Raw genomic sequence first — 6,307 nt, forward strand, 5'->3', positions numbered from 1 at the left:
CTCTTTGATTTTCCTATAAAAGCCAAGCACGTTTACTTACCAATGTCTTACTAAATCGAGACCTTTGCCCTTGTCGTGATTCTGCTTCTAGTTAAATACTAACTCATCATACTAGTCAAGCTCAGGTGAGGTGGAGGAATGAATCGTCCTATAGGAATCAGCAGACCCTGAGATTTCAGACTTCAAGTGTTGGGTGTTTTTCTGGGGTTGTGCCAGGATAGTATCACCTTGATGGGTTTAGGGGTTAGCCCTCAGGCTCAGAAATCTAATTCTGTTACCAAATCGTCTTCATAGAAGCAAAGCTCACAAGACTAATTTTTTTTTTACAGTTTCTTACTATGTTGCCCAGGCTAGAGTGTCATGGCCTCAGCCTAGCTCACAGAAACCTCAAACTCCTAGATTCAATTGATCCTATAGCCTCTGTCTCCTTGATCCTACAGCCTCCGCCTCCCAAGTAGGTGGCTCTACAGCTGGCCAGCACCATCCCTAGCTATTTTTTTTTATTTTTAGTAGAGACAGGGATCTTTCTCATTCTTGCTCAGGCAGGTCCAGATCCTGGGCTCATGCAGTCCACCTGCCTTGGCTTCCCAGAGTGATGGGATCAGAGGCATGAGCCACCAAGCCTGGCCTCAAATTAAGAACTTTATACTATTATAGGAGCAACTAATGGGAAGACCACTTGCTTCTTTACGTCAATTAGAACACCTACCCAAGTGCTAGAATCTTAATACTTATGGGGGTGGGACACAATTATAAAAGGGCATTTACCTAACAAATGCAATCAGTGTAACCTGGTTCTTTGTACCCTCAATGTATCCCCAACAATAAAACTAACTAACTAAATAAATAAATAAACAAATACATAAAAAAGAGGATACCTATTTGCAAACAAAGTGGACCACATTATTAGTTTCATGAGGAACTATACCTTGTGAACTCCTAGGATGCAGGCTATTCATTCTTCCCATTAACTTGTCAAGCTACTAAACTAATTTCAGTTTTATGATAGGGAAAATGAACATGATAATTGATGTATGTTAGAATGTGATTGGATCACAAAGATTCAATTCAGGACTGTTTTGGGGGGTGATCAGGAGCAGCAGTCACATGTATGAGTTTAAGGAGATATTAGGGGAGAAGAGGAGGATCACTTGGAAGGCTTTCAAGGTCATAAGGCAGGTCAGAACCCTGGACACATCCTTGATCTACAGCATCCGCAATTGTGAGAAAACTTTCTTCTCAGATTATTGTCTTTTATTTAGATTTGGGCCTCCCCAGCTGATCTCTCCTCTAGATGGAATTCTTTGGCTTGGTCATGGAAGATCTCTGAGTTTGTGGGAAGCTTTTATCAGTTAATTGCTTGGTTGCAAACAATAGAAATCCACTCTGAATAGGAGATTCAGAAGACATAATCATTAGAAGTATAATTAGTGAGAAAACTAAATTCAAGAAGGGGGAGAGGGAGGAGGGAGGGGAAAGTTGGGAGAGAATGGAGGTGGGAGGGAGGGGGAGGAGAAAGGAAGGAGGGGGAGGAGAAAGGAGAGAGGTGGGGATTACTAAGCTCCCACCTAACTGGCATGATGTAGGGGTATATGGCACATCTCCTGGATGAAAGGCTGTACTACAACTTGGACTTTACTTAACAAATGCAAACAATATAACCGAAATGTCTGTACTCTCATATTAATCTGAAATTTTAAAAAAAATTAAAAAGAAATAAAATACTGGTAGCTATGGCTCAATAGAGTTATACCAACTCACTCTCCTCTGAACTATCTGGGAATGCCTGTTTCCTCACATCTCTACCCATGTGCTAAGTGACTGAGTTTTCCAAATCTTGCCAGTCTAATCATTGAAAAATGGCTTCTCTGTGTAGTGTTAATTTGCACCTCTCTTCCATAAGTGAGGTTGAACATCTTGCTACACATTTTAGAATCATTTGTGTTTTCTCTGAACTATCTGTACAAATAACATGTCTATTTTTCTATTGGGCTGTGGGTTTTATCAAAGGTACTCTCTTCTTGTCTGCACGATGAGCTTCAAAAATAAAAACTGGGGAGGGGAGAAGAAGTATACTTAGAAGAGTCAATTTCATGTCCAGAGAACTATGGAAAATTCCATGTTCAGAAAATACATGGAAATCCAGTGGGACCAGGCATCTAAGAACACAGCCTGAGCAATGCTGCTGATAGACAGTTGCTTCCCTGACGCTGCTGTGCTTTTAGCTCTGTTGTGGCAATGATCTTGCATAATCTCTCCTGCCTCAGAGCTTGCATCACTTTCTTAAGGCCCTAGAACTGGTCAGAGCTCCGAGTGGCCAAGCCTAGGCCAGCTACCTCTGCCTTAGCTTCCTGGGAACATCTGGATCCTGTAACATTCTACAGGACAAAGCTGGGCACAGTTGTGTTTTTTCCTTAATTACTAACTTTTGCTCTGACTTTTGGGGTTCTCACTCTTTAGCGATCTGGGTGGACTTCCGGGCTGGCTGGAGCCTTTGTCTTTGTCTCTGTCCCTCCACATCCACTTTTAGGCCACAAACGTCATAGCTAAAGTTCCCCGAGTTTGGCAGGTGCCCAGTGGTGACAGATCTATTTGAACACTGTTTACCTCCCCAGATTTCTGGACTGACTTAGATTTGCAATTCTTAGTATTTCTTATTTTGTGCCAGCCCATCAGTGTATATTTGAAAGATTTAAAGATGTTGTAGCCAGTATTTCCTCTTGTTTTCAAACTGCTTATCTAGATAATCACACGCAGAAATAGGGGTTAGGACTGGTTTTTTGTAATTACCTCATGGAAAGAATAAAAGCGTGCATATCAAGGTGATGAAGAAAATGATTCCTGGGGGAACAGGGAGGGAAGGTATTCAAATAAACATGCTTAGATGATGAATCAATGTGGCCAAAGTGCTATTAATCAGAGCTCAGCAGACAGAGCCAGATATAAACTTTATGCCATAATTTACTTGAATTATTTATTGGGAGTCTGCTATTTCTTCAATTTAATAATAGAATAATAGCCCAGGCATACACCGCCTGGTGAAATAAAAGAAGCAGCTGGTCATAATCTGATTATAACAGCTGTATCAAAACTATGTTACGCATTGGAGTTTAGTGACTTTTATAAGATCATCTTCTGACTGATTCTGAGCATTTATTTGGGCTCTGCAGCTCCAGAAAACTCTGACAGGTGGATCTGCCTGGTAAGAGCCATGCTGAAGTCTAGATGAAGGCCCCCAAATTCACTTTGCTTGATGTCAAGATGGGAGCCCCCAAATTCACTTTGATCGATGTCAGGATGGAGGCCCCCAAATTCACTTTCCTTAATGTCAAGATGGGAGCCCCCAAATTCACTTTCCTTGATATCAGGGTGGAGGCCCCCAAATTCACTATCCTCGATGTCCAGATGGGAGCCCCCAAATTCACTTTCCTCAATGTCAAGATGGAGGCCCCCAAATTCACTTTCCTTGATGTCAAGATGGTGGCCCCCAAATTCACTTTCCTTAATGTCCAGATGGGAGTACCCGAATTCACTTTCCTTAATGTCAGGGTGGAGGCCCAAAAATTCACTTTCCCTGATGTCCAGATGGGAGCCCATGAATTCACTTTCCTTGATGTCCAGATGGGAGCCTACGAATTCACTTTCCTTGATGTCAAGATGGAGGCCCCCAAAATCACTTTCTTCAATGTCCAGATGGGAGCCCCTGAATTCACTTTCCTTGATGTCAGGGTGGAGACCCCTGAATTCACTTTCTTTTTCTTTCTTTCTTTCTTTTTTTTGCAGTTTTTGGCCAGGGCTGGGTTTGAACCTGCCACCTCTGGCATATGGGGCAGGCACCCTACTGCTTTGAGCCACAGGTGCTGTCCTTCACTTTCTTTAATGACAATCAAAAGATCAATGGATAGAAATTGTTTCTATTTATGTAAGTGGTAGGATTACCTCATCCCAGCGACGACAGGCCCTGAAGAAAGTTCAGGGTCTAGATTTTATATACAACTTTTTTGGGGGGAGGAAGGAGTCAACTGTTTCTTAGAAATTTGTCAGGGTCTTGATCATTTCTGTTCCTATAGCATATTCCCATAACAATTCATATCTACCTGTTCACATGAGAAAGTCCCAGGGACATTAATTAGTTCCTCTAAAAAGTCAGCTTCAAGAATGGTGTTAGTCCTTGATAAACTTATTTTATCTTAGCTTTAAAAAATTATGTTCATTTGAGCTGTAATGAAGCTTGAGTTACATTAACCTGAAAGAATACCTCTGAATTTTGTAGGTGAAAATAAGGCTTTACTATAAAAAGAAATTGAAATGCTAATGTGGAGAAGAATTTCAATTATTTATGGAAATAGCCATGATTGTGTCACTTTGGGTCAGAAAGCTTCTGTTTGGGGTGAGACTTGCAGAGCTGATGATGAGTATGGACTATCCTGGGTAGAAGGCAGGGTATGAGGCTCTACGGTTGGTCATGAGGTGGGTGTGCCTGGGCCACCTTCTTTCCGCTCTTGGGAAACTCCTAACTCACCCTCTTCTATAAGAATGAGATGGGCTTCCCTCTAATGGATGGAAATTCAAGAATTGCTGCCTAAGTGGGTATGGCAGGGAAGTCATGGTTATCTGAAGGCACATCTGCCCCTAGTGCCTGATTCATTTCCAGTGAGCTCCTCTTTTGGGCTACACAAAGAAGCTTAGTTGTGCTTAAAGTCAAATTTCTGAAATAGACTTCACTTCTTGTTTTTTTCTCACAGGGCAAAACTCTCCTAGAGCTCTCTAGGGGAAAGGTTCACAACTAAGATTTAGAACAAAGCAAGACAGTACCAGGTTTTGCAGCCTTCCTGGGGCCAGCTAGGCCCTTTATTCACCAGGACAGACAAACCTGTCTGTTATGTACCCAGGATGTCTTGGGAGTTCAAGGCTTTTGTGCTATTTGCAGTAACTTTGTGTGGGTCATTTGGGGTGTCTTCGGTATGTCATAGGCAGATAAATTACAGCATCAGGTTGATGAACTGTACCTGAAGCGAGCAACGTGGAGGTTGGCGTGGTGACTGCAGACTGTCATTGGATTCCGGGTGACGCCTCTTTACATGATGCTTCAACATTGGAACATAATTTTTTTACATACTGGACGTGATAAAAGACAACTTTCAGTTTTTTGTTTGTTGAAAGAGTGGAGAAGTCGACCATAAATACCATTTCCTCCAAAAGTGGCTCTGACTCTTTCAAAGATCTGACACAGTGTTTTTCAACCTTTTTTTAAAAAATCTCGTGGCGCACTTGAACTCATAATTAAACTCCCACAGCAACTTAAATTAGGTTGATCCCCAAAAAGAGAGTGAAAGAAAGAATATATTTATTGTGCTTTGAGCTCCTTTTGAGAATAACTTAATGAATGAACTTCACAAATTTTTGTGGCACACCTATGATCCTCTCTGGGCCATGGCACATCAGTTGAAAAATCACCAACCTGACACAAGGAAGGAAGGAAGGGAAGATGGTGAAGGCATCGGCAAGGGACGGCCTGGGCATTTTGAGATCTTTGGCCTACTTTGTCTCCACTGCATAAATCATATGGACACAGTCCTGTGAGCTATTTGGTAGCAAGTTCAAAGCAAAGGATATTATGTCTGGGAATATCATGTCTTAGAACGAGTCAGGAGGCAGGGTCCGACTTGCAGTGGCCTGGCAAGCACCTGGAAACCAGAATGCAGAACTGGGTCTACCAAGCTCCCACCCGCTGGGCTTCCCATCATTATTATTATACATTATTCTGTTATCATCTCATCTTGCCATCCTTCCTGATGGGGTCTGAGCGGAAATGGGTTTATAACAAGCATAAATTATTATTTTGTATTCATCTGTATGTTCGACTTATATATCTTGAAACTTAAAGGAAATTCACTATTCATGACTAAGAATTTAGTCTTGCACAGTAATTGAGTTTCAGGAGTTTAAAAAGTTCTCAGGTTGTGAAAGTATTTATCTAGATCTCTTGATGGGGGAGTCATTTCATAATGAGTTAAAGGAATCTAAGGTGTTTTGGTGTCTGTCTCTAACCCTTGAGAATTGACTTTATAGGAGGGAATTATGTTTTATCACTTTTGGAACCATTTTCAGAGAGAGGAACATGGAAGGGAGAGAGCGAGGCTCCCAGCATTGTGCCGGCTCTGAATTGGCCTTGCCATGGTGGTGCACGGGGCTTATCTTCATTGAAGGTCACACATACATCTGTGTAGAGAACATATTTTTGTACTGACTTGAAAAATATATTCCAGAGAGCAAATAAAAACTGCTGTTTTTCTAGAAGTTTCTT

This window comes from Otolemur garnettii, unplaced genomic scaffold, assembly GCF_000181295.1.
Source record: "Otolemur garnettii isolate 467f Iridium unplaced genomic scaffold, OtoGar3 scaffold00280, whole genome shotgun sequence".
NCBI classification, from domain to species: Eukaryota; Metazoa; Chordata; class Mammalia; order Primates; family Galagidae; genus Otolemur; species Otolemur garnettii.